At 44.6% G+C, this 20,266-nt stretch overlaps 2 pseudogenes; both read right to left on the bottom strand.

Annotated features, from left to right (window-relative positions):
• Window positions 1-4,719: 4,719 nt before the first annotated feature.
• Window positions 4,720-8,714, bottom strand: LOC123191125 (putative disease resistance RPP13-like protein 1; annotated as a pseudogene).
• Window positions 8,715-11,080: 2,366 nt separating this feature from the next.
• LOC123038274 (probable serine/threonine-protein kinase PBL21) overlaps window positions 11,081-20,266 on the bottom strand; it is a 34,704-nt pseudogene continuing 25,518 nt past the window's right edge.

Below are 20,266 nucleotides of genomic sequence, written 5' to 3'. Positions count from 1 at the left end.
CGTGAATGGAGGAAGGGACAATGCTAGAGTTAATGACATCCAGATACATAGATTTAACTGAGAACACACCGTTCCTAGTAAGTTTCCAAGACAGCTGATCTGGTTGCTGGGTGAGCTGCACCTGCATTAAACGTCTAACAAGGTGGAGCCAGGCCTCCCACCGATTTCCAACTAGCGTTCTCCGAAAACTAATATTGAGAGGAGTGGATTGTAAAACAGTTGCAACGTAGGCTTCTCTACGTCGCACAATGTTGTACAGAGTAGGATATTGAAGTGCAAGGGGAGTCTCCCCAAGCCACGTATCCTCCCAAAACCTCGTAGTGGCACCATTCCCGACAATAAATTTGGACTTGTTGAAGAAAATTTGTTTAACTCTCATCAAACCCTTCCAAAAAGGTGAGTCGGAAGGTATCACATTTACCTGAGCCAAGGTTTTAGCGTAAAGATACTTATTACGCAAAATCTGTGCCCAAGTAGCTTCCGTCTCAGATGATAGTTTAAATAGCCACTTGCTAAGAAGACATATGTTTTTGACTTCCAGATCAACTTGCAGATCAACTTCACGTTTTCGTCCCGGACATTGGTCAGCTTCGGGTCGACTAGCTCACCGATCTCCTCAGGCCGCTCGAGGTACCTGGTAGCCTGCAAGAATGTATAGATTCTGAGTAAACAGTTGAAAGCTGGCTGCAGATGTAGTGATTCAGAATGAGCAGTTTGAAAGTTGGCTGCAAATTGCAACAACGGAGGAGAAGTAGGTCAACCAGGCAGGCAGGCAGGCAGACATTTCTGGTCTGGCAACAGGAGACCGTCTAAATTCCAAAGCCTTGTTCAAACTTCAAACCCAGGCGCAGGGAACATGGCAGAACGCCGTGCAGAAACGCATAGAATAGAAAGAGAGATGCTACACTTACAGGCAACTTTCAACGCGTTTAAACTTACGGACTGAAATGAAATCATCTCCGAAATTCAGGGGGGAGGGATGAATTAGGCGCTGGCACATATGTCCGTACGACAGTTTCCGTAATCATCATCCGTAAGTGAAGCAATTTCGGAATAGAAATGAAAGCCAGGCTTGCCACTTGTGTGCATCATAAGTGCATTTTCATCAGATACATGGCCATGATCATCATCATTCGCAGCGGATCGGCACTCCCATCCCATGTCCTCTGCGGAAAAACGCATGGACCTCGAGTCATCTGCAAGCAAGCAAAACTGTCTCCAAGATGCAGGCTGCCCCCTTTATTTCTTTTCTCTCTTTTTTTCCTTTCTGCCAAGAGAGTGTGCTTGTTTTATTGGGCTAGCAGGGGAGAAATTACCCCATGCATCTTCCTTTTTCGGCAGTAGAAATGTGTAGGTAGTTTTCTTGGAGGGGGCAAGTGGTGGCCCTTGTCCCTGTTACAAGTTGATGGCACACCAACTAGAGATCTGAGTGCAAGCGTTTCCAGCTGAATCAGGCCAAGTGTACTTACTAGGCATATCACATATCCTACTTACTTTTTTTTTTCTTTTCTACAACTGGCATAAGAGATTATTACCAAAGCCTATTTTATTCTTAGCTTGAAGATGATGGCACACCAACTAGAGATCTCAATGGTCGTAGTGGTACGTGTCTCCAGCTGAGAACAGGGCAGTAGCACTTACCAGTCATGTCACAGATCCTACTTGCTATTTTTCCTTCAACTGTCAGAGTAGAGTATTAGTATCAATTTATCCAAAAAATATACCTAGATTGTACATCCTTCTTCTTGGCAAACCCTATTTTATCCTTGGCTAGAAGATGATGGCACCCCACACCAACTAAACATCTCAGTGATAGTACTATTCAGGAAAAAAGAAGTTGTGATCAATGGTAGCACTCATGCCACAAGCAAGCAGGTCTTGGATATTCAAGGCATGCATGTGCTCACTTGAGGGCCAGGTCTTTCTGGTCTCCCTGCTGCCCCCTCCCTCCATCTTCCTTTCCCTCTCTGATGTTGCCACCTTTTAATTCTCTTCAGCAAAATCATCATCAGCATGTGGGTCCATCCGTCCATGGCTACAGCAGCCATGGCCAACATCTTATCCTTCTTGTCCTTCAAATAATGTACTACTAACAATTTCAGTATTAAAAAGATGTAATGGTTTCAGGCTGAGGCAGCCATGATCCCAACACCTGTTGCTTCTGCTAAGCATGATTGCTTGATTAGATTGCACTATCATTAGCAGAAAGTGTTGTTATTAGAGGACAAAAGCGCGGTACTTAATGATCTATCCAGGAAGCAAGCAGATGCTACACATGCTAGTGGCCTTTTGATGACGCGATGCTTTTGTAAAAGTTGTAGCTGGTAGGTAGTTAATGGGAAAGGAAGATGAGGCGGTGTCATGATTTGATTAATAAATAAACAAAGGAAAGAAGAAGGCGGCTTTTTTTAAAATGATGCTTTGTCACTAGTGTTGGAACGATAATGCATGCGCGCACCAGGTTCCCGGCATATCAGACAACATGCATAGATTCTGCAGAAACAAACTGGATTATTTCCGGTTAACAGTAGCCTGAAACCAGGCGTATAATTCAGTTTTTGTCTGGTTTGTTTAGAGGCAAACTGAACAAACTCAGCAACTTATACATGCTGACATCTTTTGTTGTCTTTCAACAGTGGCAAATCTCTCAATGTAAATTAACATAAAGTGAAGATTGAAAAGTGTACCTTTCTAACTCTCTCTATCTTGTTGTCTTTCAACAGACAACACGCATAGATTCTGCAGAAACAAACTGGATTATTGTTAAAAACTGTCTCCTCAAACCAGGCTTATAATTCAGTTTTTGTCTGGTTTGTTCTTCATAGGCAAACTGGACAAACTCTTCCACAACTTGTAAATGCTCACCAATTTTTTCCTCTCTTTCGACATTGGCAACTTTCTCATGTAAATTAACATAAAGAGAGGATCAAAAAGTGTACCTTTCTTTGACTTTGTATCTTCTGACAGTATGTGTGTGAGCTGTGAAGCAGCAGGCAACCAGTGGTGTACTGGTGTGAGTCTGAAGCGAGTACAGCCAGCTTCCTTTCCTTTGAGGAGATCCTCCTAAGCAAGGACACCAAAGTCCCTCTACTCAATACTCACTACTCACTTGCACCATACCACATATCCCACAATGGCCAACTGGCACTGAGGACTGTTTGCTCTGCCTTGCAACTGAAGCCTATCCAATATCCATACAAACATACAAAGCAAAAATCAGACAGAAAATCTCAAGATCTACTGCAACTTTTTCTTCCTTGCAGTTTTTGTCCAGCTCCTAGTAGCTAGGAAGGGAAAAGAAATTGCTGGAAGAACAGTGCGATGGAGTACTAGAGTCAGAATCAACCAGAGCACCTTGGCCTGATGTGTTGTAGTTACTAGACCTAGATGTCCTGATGTAATGACAAGGGTACTGTGCTCTAGACTACACTTTTGGCCTCATGTGTTGTCGACTAGTACCATTGGGTGTGAGGACAGGGGTGGTGAGGTGAGTTTGGTGTGGAGTATTATGTGAGAGGGAGAGCCATCAACCACTCCCCACTTAATGATGATAGTAGCTACTTAGAGCATTGCTCTCATGGACATCACATATATGCGTCTATTAATATCTGCACATTTTTGTTTCAATTCTGCACGTTGTTGTTTTTCAGCAATCAGAAGTTGTGGAGGAAGCAAAGTACTAGTATGCTGCAACTAAATCAAGATTCATTTTTGGCAGCACTACGTACTAAACCAAGATGGTTTTAATCATTTGTTAGCTCATAGTATCCCCCAGATTTCCTCGCTTCTACAGTCTAAACTGATAGATCGATGACGGTGAAACTATCCTATAGTCTAATAAAGGGCTATACAGTCGGTAAAAAAGGGTGATTTTATTTATTCATCCAAAACAGGTCTCGTTTGGAAGCAGCTGCTACTATTAGCCATTCTTTCATGTACTTTAATGAGAACAGTTAGCCCGTACCGTACTGCGAAAGCACTGAACTCACTGATCAATCTGGACGGGCAAGTTGCAACTACATTGAGATCTGCCTCAAGAAAAAATAAAGATCATTCATGGAACTGCTTCAGGTAGTGCGTACCTGGTTATTACCCTTGTGACCACAACCGCGCCAGTTTTCGCGGCGAGGTTTGGCAGCAAGTCCTGAATCATTGCATGATCTTGGATGTATAGTGCTAACAATAGTGTGCTTGCAATATGTCCGCAAAGAAGCTACTCTAAGCTTGATAAATTCTGATGATATGCAAACAGACATATTAAGATAATTCAAAGTGGTGAGACACAGGATTCAATAGGTTCTCCCATTTGGACTTGGACCGCTAGGAATCCCCCAATTCGGTTGTAAATCTAGGGACAAAGCAGGGGAGTTTGAATTGTCGCCCAACATCCTGCGCCCCGGGTAGCGTTGCGCCGAGAAGCGTAAGCAGTGTCAGGCAATATGGTCGCTTGTCAAAGATGAATGGACACGCAGATTTACTTCAGCGAGACAATCGTGTACCATATGTATTCATTAAAAACAGTAAAGAAAATCACTCCCAGCAACCATCTACTGCAAATCATCCAACATATCTCTTGAGAGTTGAGAGTTGAGACGAACAGAAAACGCAGCCATTCCTTCATACCCAAACGACCAGCACAATCTTATCAAATTCAGGCATGCTCACGTCATTTATTTTTACCTTTTTGCGAATCAGGCTTGCTCACATCATAACTGGAAATTACCACAAACTTCAGGAAATGTATAAATTCAGCGTTCATCATTCCACACTATTACAAACCAAAGGGAACTAGTCAATTCAGGGTTCAGCACTGCAAGATATTACAATACAGGAAACTATTGTTCGTCGTCCCATATTTTAAAAATCCATGGGCAATTCATAAATTCAGCACTTAACATTCAACGATTTCGCAAACAATAGGAAACGAGTAGTTTCACTGTTCATCAACTTCGGACATGGCATTCTGCACCGTTCTTGCTGTATGACAGGATCGGTAGACAGCACCCTTCAGTCCCAGATAACCCGGTATCAAAGAACCAAGCAGATGCGCCCAGACGACCCACGTGTTCAGATGCTGGAAACATTGTCATCAAACTGTACAGCTTTGTTTTTTGGCAGGTTAAGCCAAGGAATTTAAGATGCATAATCAGAACTAGTAATGGCTCGTACTTATGGAACCTACATAGCGAAATTTTCCAGAATACACAATAGGAAAAGTAAGCATCATGGGGATCTATATGGTGTACCCAATCACTCATGCAGTTACTTGGTCCAATTTTTTTCTTCTGAATGTGCTGAATCTTTTGCCGGTTTGGATCTCCAATTGTTTCACACGATCTCGTGAGCACCTCATTGCAGCGCTCGAGTTCAAACTTCAAACTCCTCAAGGGACCGGAGCAGTTCTGGAGGCGACTGGATATTCGGGCAATCAACAGTGGACAGTTTCGTGAGGGCCTGGGGCAGCACTGGAAGAGACTGAATATTCGGGCAATAATCGATGGACAATTCCTCAAGGGACTGGGGCAGTACTGGAAGAGACCGAATATTCTTACAATATTTGATGGACAGTTTCTTGAGTGAGTGGGGCAGGGCTGGAAGAGACTGGATATTCTGACATAATTCAATGGACAGTTCCTCGAGTGATTTCAGGCGCACCATGTTATCTGGTAAGGTCACCCAGATGCATGCCGAAAGAGAGAGGACACGAAGTAGAGTGAAGACCTCAAAAACGGGAGCAGGCCCTAAGCTGCATTTCCAGAGCTTAAGTACTTGCAGGCACTTTAAGCCACCATTCTGCCTACCCACCATCCAATTAGGGTATCTCGCTCCATTGTACCCGCAGAGTTCCAGTTTTTCAAGATCCTTCGGAGGGCATAGACCCTCAAGTACCTCTACTTCAACTTCTGGATTGCAGCTCTCCTGATCACAATCCCAGCATAGTTCTAGCTCGGTGAGTTGCTCCTTATCAGCTAGCTTGGCTTCAAGAGCTTCCTCACTGCTTTTAACATTTTCAACACCTCTAATGCGCAGACGGCCACGAAGCTGGTTTAGATCCCTCAGATGTTTTATATTGCAACCTCTTTCCTTACTTACTGTGAAGTATGGTCCTAACTCTTGGAGTGATGTCGACCTGGCAATGTTCACCAACTTCAAAATGCTGGCATTCCCTACATGCCGCAAGCTAACCAAATTAATCCCAACTTCATCTTTGGAGAGCGAAAGACGTTTGCAATTACCAAAATCAAGTGTCTGAATGTGGTGAAGTTTTTTAAAGGTCCTTGGTAAAATGAGACCATGTGATTTGCTGATCCTGTAAGTAAGGTGACGTATATGCTTGACACCAATAGGTTCTAAGAAATTGACATGCCAAGTCAAACCAAAAGTCACGTTCAGTACCCGCAATTTTTGCAGCCTCATGATTATATTCTTGAAAACTTCTTCATCACGTGGTGTCCATAATTTGATAACTTTAATGATGAGAGTGCGTAAATTTTCCAGTTGAAAAATCTTCATGGCAAGCTTCTCCCCATTATAAGTATCAATAAAAAGATGGCGAACACCTGGAGGAATTTCTCCTGTCCATCCATCCTCAATTCTAAAGCAATCGTGTCCAGCGATCCTCTCTGCTAAATCATACATCAGATCATGCATTAAATAGTAGTCCTCACCGCAGGACTCCTTTCCCCCATATTGCAGAAATGAGATTGACACAAGTTCATCAAAGTAATCCTGACCAACATCTTCCATTTCCTTACCTGCATTAGTACTTCTTATAAACCCTTCTGCCACCCACAACTTAAGTAACACATTAGGTCTGAAATGATGCCCTCTGGGGAACATACTACAGTAAGCAAAGCATTGTCTAATCTGCTCATTAAGATGCTGGTAGCTCCATGATAGAGCTCCCATCGTCTCGTTCAGTAAGTCCCGATCTCTAGCTCTTCTCCAAAACTCAACATTTTTTCTTTTACGTAGTTGTCCTCCCACTGTACTGGCTGCTAGAGGTGACCTCTTAAGCTTTTTTGCAATGTGAACCCCAATATTCCAGAGTGTGCTCCCAACTCCATCGTCTGCGTGCCTATCTCCAAGTGCATGGTACATGAATAGCTCAAGGAACATACTATCACCCAAGTCACTAATTGGAAAATTGGCGCATCTCACATCAGGACCAAGATCCGAGAAGGCATCTACATTTCGACTTGTCGCTAGGATCTTGCTTCCTCTCTTTCCAATCTTGAATGGAGAAAGTAATTGTGGCAGATTCTGCTCGCCAACATCCTTGTTGCACCAGACATCATCTAGTACCAAGAAAAACCTTTTGCTAGTCAGGATATCCTTCAGTTCTTGTTGTAGCCTATCAAGACTATTAAGTTCACAATCATATCCTTCAATTGCCTCAAACATTCGCCTGTAAATGACCTCGATGCTAGGTTTTTGAGAGACATGAACCCATAATAGAATGCCAAAATGGCCATCTTTTTCGGCTAGCTTGTCTTTTTCTTCCTGGGCAAAAACAAACTGTGCAAGGGTTGATTTCCCAGATCCAGCTATGCCATGAATTCCAACAACAGAATAACATAGACTGCTATTCATGTTTGTCTTACCATGACTGGCATTCTCATGAAGCATTTCTATGATCTTGTCACGATCCTCATCTCGACCAATTACCTTTACTGGGGAAGTTGCAGTGGTACATGCATTGGCTGCACTAGGCTGTCCCTTATTTACAGTGGGCAAGTTCAGCCATTCCAAAATTTGGTGTGCTTCATTTGTAACCTTTTCTATTTTCTCCAGGCTCCGTTTTAATTGCTTTTTGGACATACCAGTCTCCTGCAAAACAAAATCACAGGCAAGGATCCACGCTTAATAACGAAAATAGGTAGTGCTAAGTGCTAACACATTTTGGGGGAAATCTCTGGCATCCCGCCAACATATCCGCAAGCTAAAAGCTGAGTGCCACTTGCCTCGGTCAGCTGTGCCAACGCTCATTTTTATCCATTTTGTCCTTCCTTGTATGCTTTAAGCCTCTGACTAGTACTCTCGCTTGTCACAGATTAAGTGGATTTTCCAAAAAGCTGTAATGCATCAAAAGAGGAAAGAACCTGATTTTTCTAAGATTTGATAGCCCGACCTAAGTGTCACTAACAACTCAACACGTAGTTATACTTCAGTGGGAGCAGTGGTTCAGTAAAAGAACAAGTTTGGAACATTTTATACACGATAAGTTTTGAGGGCGAGAGAGAAATCTGAAAACAGAAGAGCTTGAGGATGGCAAACGACCTTATTTGTTAGGGGGGAGACGGCCAGGGACTGGACCTTGTGCTTCAGCAAATCCATGGTACTTGGAGGCCCGTCTGACGGTCTGAGGTGAGCTCGTAATCTTGGACCTCCTTCTTGAGGCGATGATACTCAACATCATCCAAGATGTCTTCAGCTTCGTAGAAAGCAGTCTTGAGGTCCTCGAACAGCTGCTGGAGACGAACCCTGTGAGGGCTCTCCGCCATCATCTCCATCACCCGCTCCAGCAGAAAAATCTTCGGCTCAAGTTTTCTCAGCTTCTCCGATGTGTCAAAGCTGACGAAGGAGGAGCATTTCTTGAAAAGGTCGGAGATGACCGGCGAGGCGACCCAGCCTACGGCTTTCAGGCCCCATCCTATGGCAGCAGCAGCAGCAGTCACCGGATCCGCCATTAGAGGCTGCTGCAAGTTGCTGCACCATTAGCTGAATAGCGGTCACTAATAATACGCATGGAAATGAAAGCTTACACTGGGGTGGATCTACAGAGTCAAATCCGGTGGTAGATTACCAAGGCCGGAAGCGGTGAGGGTCAAAACCGGCGGCCGAAGCAGGTCGGGGGAGACACTCGGCTGATGGGGGCTCGATTCCGTGGGAGGAGGAGGTAGGGGACGGCGCTCAAGGACTGGAGGAGGTTGCTGGAGTCGGTGTGCCTCGATTTCTGGCGGCGGCGGCGGTGCCGGAGACGATGGGGTGCATTGCGGCCAAAAGTGTGACACATGTGTGGCCTTGGAAATGTTATCCCAGATTCAGTATTGATGGGTTTTTTCTTTTCTCAAATTTTTTTTGAGGCAATTTTCTTTTCTCAAATGATAAGTGTCGTGTGGCATACCTGGCCATCCGTTGGGCCGGGCCGGGCCTAACCAAGCCCGAGGCAGAAAACCTACGCCTGGGCCCGGCCCAGCTCGGTCATCGGGCCTGGTTTTCAGGCCCAAACCCAGCCCGTCAGAGAAAAAGCCGCTGGGCCTCAGGCCAGGCCCTTTCTTTAAAACACCAAATACCCAAGCCTAGGCCCGCCCCAATATGTGCTTCGGGCTCAAAACTCAGGCCCAAGCCCGGGCCGGGTCAGCCGGGCCAGGTATCCTGTGGCCACCTATATGTAGCATGAGGTAAGACCATTTTGATGGTTTTTACACTAAAATTGCCATAAAAAACAAACCTAAAAAATCTAAAACTTGATATCCAAACAAAAAGTTATCATTGTTCACAACTAAAATTGTCATTCTCGGATAACTAAACTTGCCATAAAAAACGTCATAACGGAATTACTTTCTGGTCTTTTTTTAGGATAGTATTAATGTTTTCTTAGATCCGTCAATTTAACATCAAATATCTAGTGAATCGTGCACTTAAATTACATATCTTTTTAGCATTGCATCCAAGATTTTTAAAATTAGTTCACACGTTGATAAGTTTTGACGAACGTTTTTTCAGACAAAAGTTATGCTTCGGAAGTGAACTAATATGTGCTCGCAGACTGTAGATTTCACATAGATAAAACAAAATTGTGCTCCCACAACAAAGCAGAAATCCTTCACAAGGTGTAACATTCCAACATTTTAATTTTTGGAATGTTATATTAAATAAATATTATTGATTTCTTGTTTGATTGTTGAGTGATTGATTGTGTGAAATTGAGTGAAAATTTGAAACTTTTGGAAATTGAATGAGAGACAATAAAAGAGCTTTCCCAAAACTTTCATTTTTTCATTTGATCTCCATGAATTCAAATTCAATTCAACCACAAAACCCTAGAGTGAAGATGACATGACTTCTTCCATCAAAGAAATGAAATTGGGTTTTTGAAAAGATTTGGATTCCATTTGAAAATATTTCAAATTCAGAAACTTTATGCAACTCAATGAGTTTCATGAGAGAAGATAAAATGACTTCTTCAAATTATAAGAAAGAGAGTTGGAAGTTTAAAGAACGTATTTGAAAGCCCTTTAGTTCCTTTTGAAAAATTCACTTTTTTTAGTTGAAATGGAGTTTTGAAGTTCAAATCCTCTAGAAACTTATTCAAAAGAGAGAAGGAATGTGACCCTTCAAATTTGCAGAAACAATTGAAATATATTTTAATAAGGGAAAACAGAAAAGATTTGAAAGTGGTCTGAAATTCAAATTCAAACCCAATTATGAGTTATTTGGTTTTATTAAAATTCATTTTTTCTGATAAATAAAAATACTGAAATGAGGTAAAATGATTCCTTCCAAGAAATAACTAGAATAAAATAAACTTGAAATTATTTTGGTATTTTAAAAATAACTTTTTTGGCTTTAAATGCAACAATACAACTGTTTGCATCATATGAATTATTGTGAAGCTTATTTGAACTTAAAAAATTGTTCATATTATTCTCTGTATTTTCTGAAAATTTTGTTATATTATAGGCCTACATAGCAGTTTTATTACATTTGTTTATTTTGATTTTCTTTTCTTTTCTGTGTTTATATATAAAAAAAGAAACAGGAAATGCTATTCATATGTACACTGTTCATCCTTGCGACCCGCTACTATTCCTCACACACGTGTGTATCATAGCAGCATTAGCTCAACCCAATTGCAGTACGCTTACATTTTTTTTCCTTTTAAGTTTTTTCCCTCTAACACATACTGTACACAGAAAGAACATCTCATATTGAATGTGATACCTCATAGATGGCTATTAAGACTTCCTTTTGGCAAATATTCCAAGCAAATCAACCTTTCCGCCTGCTCTGCAAAAACATATTTCCCATTGTACTCTAGACATACATTCTGTATTTCATAGCAGTAGCCTACACATCACACTGTATTGGGGTGCTTAAGCGTCATAAGATGATAAACTTCATCCTCAAACTGCTCCTGCAGGCCTGGCATTAATGTTGATACAATCTTCTTCACAGCAATCATGTTCCCATTTTGCTGCACTCCCTGGTTAAAGTTGATGTCCTATTAATTACTATGCAAGGACATGAGGTTTTGGGAACTAGTATAGTTAAATATATTTGAAAGGCGCACAAAGATAAATTTCAAACAATAGAAAAGATATGCTATAATTTTACCTTATATACTACGCCAGCACCACCTTGGCCAAGTATTCGCTCACGAGAGAAGTTATTTGTGATCTCTTTCAAATATTGTAGTGGCACACTGCACGGTTTTGAACTCTGATCTTGTAATATGCTTTCTAGGCTATTCAAACTACTACCTATCGGTTCAAAAGGGTGTGAAGCGATGATGTATACTCTGAGAACCAATGTCCCTTTCGCATGCGACCGCATCCGGCGCTTCTTGAGCACATGATGCATGAAAACGGCGTAATGGGCGGGCACCAATGAGGTCCCGTTGATTCTGACCTTCCCGAGGTCGAACTCGAAGGACCTAGAGCCGTCGTTAGATTTTCCGACATTGTAAACGTATGTATCAAGAGCTAGCTTAGAGCATCTTCAGCCGTTGGCCTTCTAGGAAAGGCTAAAAATCGCCCCCTGGAGGTGCACCAGCGCTAAATCGCGCACTGCGGGCGTGATGCCCCCCAGTCGCGGCGCCCACGTTTTTAAAAAAAAAGTCAAATACGGCACAAACACGGCTCAAATTTAACGCAAATATCGGCGAGTTCGTTCAAATTTAAACATATTTTACAAAAAAAAACTAGCACGGGCTGCCCCCGCCGTCTCCATCGCCGCTCCTCGCCGTCTATCTCGCCGTCTACCTCGCCGCCCGCCGCCCGCCTTTGCAGTTCTACATGCCGAGGAGGCGGTAGAACCGCATGTAGTCGCCACCGTCGTTGTCGTCGTCGTCTCCGCCGCCGCCGTCCCTGCTGCATCTCTCCCCCGGTTGGCGCGGCGGGTCGGACGGTCCGGGGGCGTCGTCGTCGTCGTCGTTGTCGAGGACCACGATGCCGTGGTCGTCCTCGCGCCCACGCTTGCGGGCGGCGATCTCCTCCAGGGCCCGGCGCTCCCGGACCATCTCGTCGCGGAGGTAGTCGTCCCGCGCCCACCGCAGGGCGTCCTGATCGGAGAAGCCGCGCCGGGTTATCTCCTCGTACTCCACGGGGACGCCGGGCTCCGGCTTGGGCTCGACGAGGACGAAGCGGCCGGTGGGGGGGGGGGGGGAGTCGCCGATGCGGACGCCAGAGCTGCGGGTGCGCGCGCTGACAGGCGTGTCCTGGGCCTCCGGCTTGATGGGGCGGAGGCAGGGAGAGCCCGACGAGCGGCCGGACGAGGAGGAGGACGCCCTGGGCCGCTCCATGCGCCTCGGCGTCCAGGAGCTTCCACAACGGCGTGAGAAGGACGGGAGAGCGGGGTACTCGAGGCGCGGCGTGTTGCCGCCCTCGATGTACTCGAGGACGGCCTCCAACGTGCGGCCGGGCACGCCCCACCACCGGCGCCGGCCCTCAGAGTTGAGCCTGCCGGAGGGCACGACGCCGTTGGTGGCCTCGAGCTGCTCGGCGTGACGGCAGCGTTACGCGTGGCTTGATGGCGTGGCGGCCGAGGGGACGCGCGTCGCCCGGCCTTCACTGCGCCGCCCGTGAGGCATCAATGGAGGCTGACCGGCGCGGCAGCGCGCAGCTTTGGCATTGATTCGTCGCGGGAAACGAGGCGATGAGGACGACGAAGCGGCGAGAAGAGAGTCGAGTCGCTGACGCGGCTGGCTCGCGGCTCTTCGCGCCAAAAACGATTCGCCCGGCGCCCCCGAGCGACCCCCAGCGCGCCGGGTTCGGGTTGGGTCCGCCGGCGCCAATTTTGGCCCGAGCCGGCGAAAACTGGGCCCTTGGGGGCGCGACTGGGCCGATTTTTTGACGCCGGCGGCCGAAAAATCGTCTGGGGGGCCTTCTTGAGAGCGCGGCTGGAGATGCTCTCAGAAAGACGTGATGGATAAGACACGTCGAAGCAAAAGCGCTCATTCCACACTGGGTCCAGTGTCTTCTCCTTAAGGCTGGTCATAGTGGGGCGTAACTTAGACTAGTAACATGCATATGTTACTAGTCTATGTTACTACATCTATAGTGCATAGTATTATACATTAGTATCATAGCTGGTCTCATTTATTGCCATGCATGACACATAGTAGCACCATATTTATTATGTTACGATATCTACCAATGTTACTATAACCATCTCTCTCTTTTTTAATTGCCTGCCACATAAGCATGTTCGTTAGTTCTAAGTACATGATACTACTTATGTTACCCCACTATGACCAGCCTAATGGCCGTGCAGAAGCGTTGGCCGTCAAATTTGAGATCTACACACGCGCTGGCAGATCCTTTACCGTACTTGGGGGACAGTCCACGCGCACTTGCCACCTCCACCACCAACTTGTATGTCACCATTGCCTCTAGTGACGTTGCGGTTTACTTGACTATTTGTACTACACAAATGAGAAGCACCATCGTCGGTTACAAGTATAAAGATGTGCAACCAAAAAATCTTTCGAAAGATACTTCTAATTTAAGCCAAAACTCGTTATCATAATATACTCAAAAGATGTGCAACCTAAACACATCTTGCAAAAGATACTCCTAATTTAAGCCAGAGCTCGTTATCATAATATACTGAAAAGATGTGCAACCTAAACATCTTGCGAAAGATGCTCCTAATTTAAGCCAAAATTTGTTATCATAATATACTCAAAAGATGTGCAACCTACACATCTTGCGAAAGATACTCCCAGTTTTAGCCAATACATAGAGTGGAGCAGTACCTTAGACGATGGTTTTGGAAGAGTAAACTGCAAATATTTCTCCAACAAGCAGTAGCAAACGGCGGGCCAAGGAATATTTTGAGTTAGTGGAAAAGATTAAACCTTCAATGGAAGTTCGGATACGAAATACGATGCGCCGGCCAGTCCGTTAGAGGAGGAAGGAGGAAGACAGCCTCAATGATATGCCTGCGAGAGGAGAATGCCGTGTGCTTCGGCAGAGTTAATTAAGGAGCCGGCCGGGCTACAAGGGTTGTGCTCGGCCGAGAGGAGAATGTTAAGAGCTTCTAATTAGCTTAAAAACAACAAGAGAACTTTCCAATCATGGGCAACTTTGAAGATTTGGTGGCTGGGCACTGGATAAGGTCGGGTACTTTTTTCTGCCCGGCCTGCAGGTGAGTCAAACGTATGGCTACACACCGAGTGGGAGCATCAAAAGGCCGGCAGCTGAGTCAAACGTATGGCCACGGAGCATCAAAGATGATAAATCTGAGTGCCGGCAAAAAATATTTTCCTCAAGCTTGGAATAGATAAGCGAGCAAGCAAGTGCTACACTGACTCCAGCGCATTCTGAACCTTGGACAGGTGCTCTCGCTCGCGTGAGTTCTGCCGGCTGTGCCAATCCATCGTAAGCAACCATACGGAGGCTGTTAGATAAAACGAGAGACGGGACTTTTAAGTGGTATATAAATCCTGTCTTATTGCATCTTCAATCGGTCACTTATAATTTAGGCCTTTATATGGACTTTTATTCTTTCACTTCTTATATTTGCTCCGCTAAAAAAAAGTGGTATCAAGCCGAGCGCCTAAATTTAACTCCTGAAACAAGCTAGACTCCACATGGAACCCGAGAGTGGTTTTTCTACACCCCAGCTCAGTGCACCCACAGTACACCCACGCAAGAAAACATATCAAAACAGTTCAAAAAAAATCTGAAACTTTGTGGGAATGATTATCTACAAATGTTATTGACACTTGCAAAGTTTGGCGGTCAAATAACATTCGAGGAGCTCTCTACAAAAAAGACAAAATGATCATTCACACACATGTTCAGAATTTTTTGAAATGTTTCGCTATGTTTTCTTTGCGTGGGTCCACCGAAGGTGGGTGCAGCCACTACTTTCCCCATGGAAGCCTCTTTCCCTCTTCTTCTTACTTCTTACTTCTTACTTCTCCCTCCTTCCACACGGCCAACAACTACTTCTCGCCACTCGATGATATTCATGAGCTAGCTAGGACCTAGGATAGATGCAAAGCAATTTGGTAGAATCTCACCGTGCGCAATCGTAAGCGTGTGCGACAAAGTGGGAAAATTATTCCTCCATGAGCAATGGCTTGGGTGTTTCTTCGTCTGAGTGGGACAATGGGTTATTCCGTTCATCGTTCTCCTAGTCCGGCCATAGTGTGGTCAGCCGGCGGCCACTTCTCTATGTGGGTGTTCCTCTATCCTGTTGCACCTTTACTCGTGGCCGGGGATGGCACGGGGAGCGCCGCCGGGTTCGCAACGACGAGGAGCGCAGCCATGGCCGGAGTGGATGCAGCTGAGCGGGGGAGAAAGATGATCGAGGGAGTATTCACTAGTAGAAAACATGGATATGGTCACGGGGCAATATTCACATTAGTCCCGGTTCAGTCACGAACCGGGACGAATGTGAGCATTGGTCCCGGTTCATGCGGCTAAGGCATTAGTCCCGGTTCACTCGGGCCCTTTAGTCCCGGTTTAAGACATGAACCGGGACTAAAGGGTTCGATGACCATTAGTCCCGGTTCGTGCGTCAAACCGGAACTAAAGATTACACCTTTAGTCCCGGTTTGACGCACGAACCGGGACTAATGGGGTTGAGACCTTTAGTCCCGGTTGGTGCCACGAACCGGTACTAAAGGTCCCATTTTCAAACTCTACCCCCCCTTTGGATCGCCTTTTCAGTTTAAAAAAATAAAAGAAAATGATGGAAATGTCAAAAAAATAAAAAAAATAAGTTTCCCATGTGATATGTGGTCTAGTTGTTGGGAAAATTTGCAAATGTGAATTTTGACTTTATTTGCAAAATCTCTTTGGAATTTGTAAAAATGGACATAACTTTTGCATACTAACTCGGATGAAAAAGTTTTTTATATGAAAAATCATCTACTCGAAAAGTTCCATAAGCTGGGGCCAGGTGGCTATGCGGTGGGAATGCCTAAGTGAGATAAGTATGAGAAAGAGATGCTGGATGCAGGTGTCACTCCAGAAACATTGAGCTGGCCCCCAGGTGCAGGACTTGGTTCTATGCGCATGGGGGGGAGTTGGATCCGAAGACAGGCAAAGTTTCGAAGAGGGCATGTCTGGACGGAGCCAAAGATAAGCTACTTGTTACAATAGAAGAGGCTCGATCCAGGTTGTTCGAGCCAAACAGAGAGAACGACGAGCTTATGCGTGCCCTGGGAAATCCTGAACACCCGGGAAAAACACGAGGCATGGGCACTATTCTATGGTATGAGGGGTTTTCGGACTGGAACGCCGACTACAGAACCCGTGCGAGAAAGAAGACTGCGGAGGAGAAGAAGAGGAAGATGGAGGAGGAGCAGAGGAAGCTAGACTATGAACGCCTTCAAGGCCTAGAATCAGCGCATGCGGACTTGGCAATCAAATTCCAGCGGCAGCAGGAGCAGATCGACTCACTTAGCCAGCAAAGGGGGTCTCAGCAGCTAGCGGATGATCCACCAATGGATAGCACCGTCCCATCCATGCCGAGAAGCAGCGTGGGTTCCGCCCCGGGCGACGCATTGCTGGATAGCTACCCAGTGGGTGACATCATGGAGAACACTAACTGCGAGATACACTTCAAAATGAAGAACATATCCATGAAGGTGGCAGACGCCCTTGCTTTTACAAATCCCCCCGAGGCAACCTTCCGTTGCAACCCGATTCCAGCGGGCTATGCTCGTGTCTTGGTTGATGAGGTGGTGGACCAATATTGGGGGCTAGAGCTTGACGTTCCTGGAGGTGACGATGAGCACACACTAGGAGAGGCCAACCATCGTATCATCCTATGGAGAAATGATTGCATCATGTTTCGAAGGCCACCGACACCGCGTCATCCGACTCCTCGTCGCAGTCCGCCACCGAGTCAGCAGACTCCCGCTCCTCCAAGTCCACCAACGCGTTAGGCCACTCCTCCTCCAAGTACGGCAAAGCGTCAGGCCACTCCTCCTCCAAGTCCGGCACAGCTTCAGATCACTCCTCCTCCAAGTCCGGCACAGCTTCAGGCCACTCCTCCTCCTCCAACTCAGCCACGTCAGCCGTCTTCGCCGCCTCAGCAATCACGGAAGAGAGCCGCCTCAGCTATGGTGCGTAGCGGTACAAGTCGAGGTAGTACTGTAGGTACAGGCGGAGGCAAGTGATTTCAATATGGTCCAAGCCTCGCGCCTCTTCCGCAGAGGCCTTACGATAAGTCCGAGGAGGAAAACGTAGCCATATCGAAGGCCGAGGTGGAAGCCCATTTTGCACCAAAACCGCCACCGCCGCCAAGGGAGAAAGTGCCTGTGGAAAAGATTGACCACTTCATTCGTATGGCTAGACCACCAGCTCCCAAGCCTTTTGACACAGACTATGAGCGCCACCTCAGGAAGTTAAATCGAGCACGTCTACAGAAAGAGGCGAGCTCGAGCTCGAGCAAATCAGCTGGCAAAAGCAGCGGTAAAACCGTTCCCCAGCTAGGAGAACAGGCGGCGCAATCAACCCCCCCGCTTGTTGTGCCAACAACACATGAGAGTAGGCGCGCCCAATATTATTGTGGGCAAACCGTTAACGTTCCCGGGGTGGGCGATGTGGTAATAACCGAGGAGCATATTGCGCAGGCTGAATCGATCGGGATCACTGTTGGACAACTCCTTGATATCGAGCCCATGTCTCCGACTAGAGAGAAGGAAATAAAACGGAAATATGCCCGGGGCCAACCTTTGGTCAAGCCAGAGGAGGTCAATAAGCTCCCAACGAGAATGTATGAATTGCATCAATGGTACATGGACATTACCAAGATTTCCAATCGAGAGTCCCTCATGGTGAATGTCAACAAGGAGCATTACTACCATGAGAAAGCTGTGACCGTTGAGTATTCAGAACTATTTCAGCTATACAATAAAGACGCACTCGACAAATCTATCGTCAGTTGCTATTGTCTGTAAGTGATTTCTTTCTGTAATTTAAGTCTCAAGCTAGCTGTAGTGATCATTTTGATCAATCATTACCTGTAATTATCCTCATTATATTCTTTTCTGTGGTATTATGCAGGATGAAGATTTATGAAATGAAAAAAGGTGGATGCTATGGCATTGGGTTCGTTGACCCAAATACCATTAATGAATACACATGGAAAATAGATCCATATCACGAAAATAGTGTAGAGGAAAGCATGCTACAGTTCTTCAAGGAACTCAAATACAATGAAGATATACTACTTCCTTACAACTTCCAGTGAGTCACACTGTCTTGTACTACAAATTCTGTTTTTCCCTACTAGCTATAGCTACATGTTTTTGCTTACATATGCCCGCTTAATTAAGACATGCAAACGTGTGTGCATGCAGATTTCACTAGATCTTGTTAATCATTAAAGTTGATGAAGGAACAGTTGAAGTACTAACTCACTACTTAAGAAAGCAAGTGACTACACCATCGTGAAGGGGATAGTCAACAGGTAATTTCAATCATTATTAACTATATCTCGGCCTATTTAATTAGTTCGTCATTTCCTGATAACAACTATTTAATAACCCATTTATTTATTTTCTTTGTCGGCGGACAGGGCTTGGGCAAAGTTCATCAGGGTCACTCCAGGCCCATGGAAACAAAGTCTGAAATGGTATCGACCCAAGGTAAGTAATTAAGTAGTACTAGCTAGCTGCCATCTCTTTAATTATCATACTTGATTAATTATTATCTGATCAAATTCTATTCTCGTAAAGGCCCTGAAGCAGGCGCCGGGGAATGATCTATGTGCATACTACGTTTGCGAGAACATTCGCATGATGGCACCCGAAAGGAGCAAATCTCAAAGATAGGAGTGGGTACGATATCGATGGTCAGAACACTATTCACAAATTTTACACCATTATCGATATCTAGTCACACAACTAATACACATACATATTGATCTCCTTCTTAACAGTTCAAAGAGGTGCGAGACAAGCTCCTAGCACATGACCGCATAGAAGCAATTCAAGAGGAAATAGCGGGATTTTTGCTCGACCAGGTTATAGATCCCAAAGGAGAATACTATGACCCGCTACCGCCCCCATAAACCACTTTCAATTGTTATCGTGCTCCGAAGGCACCAATTAGCTAGGCTAATGCCACTGGCTCCGAAGGCACCAATTAGGAGAAATTCGATGATATATATGTTTGTATATATGTGTGAATTAATTAATGGTAGTTGTGAGACATTCGATGATATATATATATATATATATATATATATATATATATATATATATATATATATAAATAGGACGGCAGTTTGGGACACCTAGGTGTCCAGACTCCTTGCCTTTCCATCGTTCAATTGCTTTTAGATGTGTGCTATTGCAACAGGTATGTGTATTAAATGCATTAATCGCTAATTGGATACCATAAATAAGGCTCATGCACACCATGCATTGGAACAATTCTGTAGTAGAAAAAAGGAAAGAGAATAACATGCATGGCGATGTTGCATATTTGGAGTCATTAATAGAAATAGGAGAGAGAAATCAGAAATAAATGCCTCATGATTTGTATACATTCATGTTCTCAGGTATATGGAGATATTTTTACATGCTTGAATTAATAAGAGGTATATGGTACTGTTATGTCAGACGTATTTTTTAAATATTATCTAATTTAAACAAATGGTAGTAATGTGTTCAAGGAGAATAATTCATAGTTCACATATTAGACAAAATATCTCATGCATATCCATAAATTTCACATACCCACAGTTGTTTCATGGCAGAAACATTTTCCGCTTTTAGTATTAGATACCTATTAGAAAACTATCGAACAAAAATGCAATGTGTTCTTTGTCACTTTAGAAAAGCATTCCACGGAATCGAATACCCACAAATATTTTGAAATATTGTGGGTATGTCATATCCAATGCATTTTACATTATAAAAGTAAATAAGTGTGACATACCCTTAAACCATATTCCAAAAAAATACCCATGATATGTGACATAGCTAGCAATAATATACCACAAAAAAATAAACAGTTGCCATATTTAAAAAATATAAAAATTGATATATCAAGAAAACTAGCAAAACTATCGA

The sequence above is a fragment of the Triticum aestivum genome, chromosome 2A (genome assembly GCF_018294505.1).
Source record: "Triticum aestivum cultivar Chinese Spring chromosome 2A, IWGSC CS RefSeq v2.1, whole genome shotgun sequence".
Classification (NCBI taxonomy): Eukaryota; Viridiplantae; Streptophyta; class Magnoliopsida; order Poales; family Poaceae; genus Triticum; species Triticum aestivum.
The sequence above is the reverse complement of the archived record's forward strand: the minus strand, read 5'-3'. Positions and strand labels throughout refer to the sequence as shown.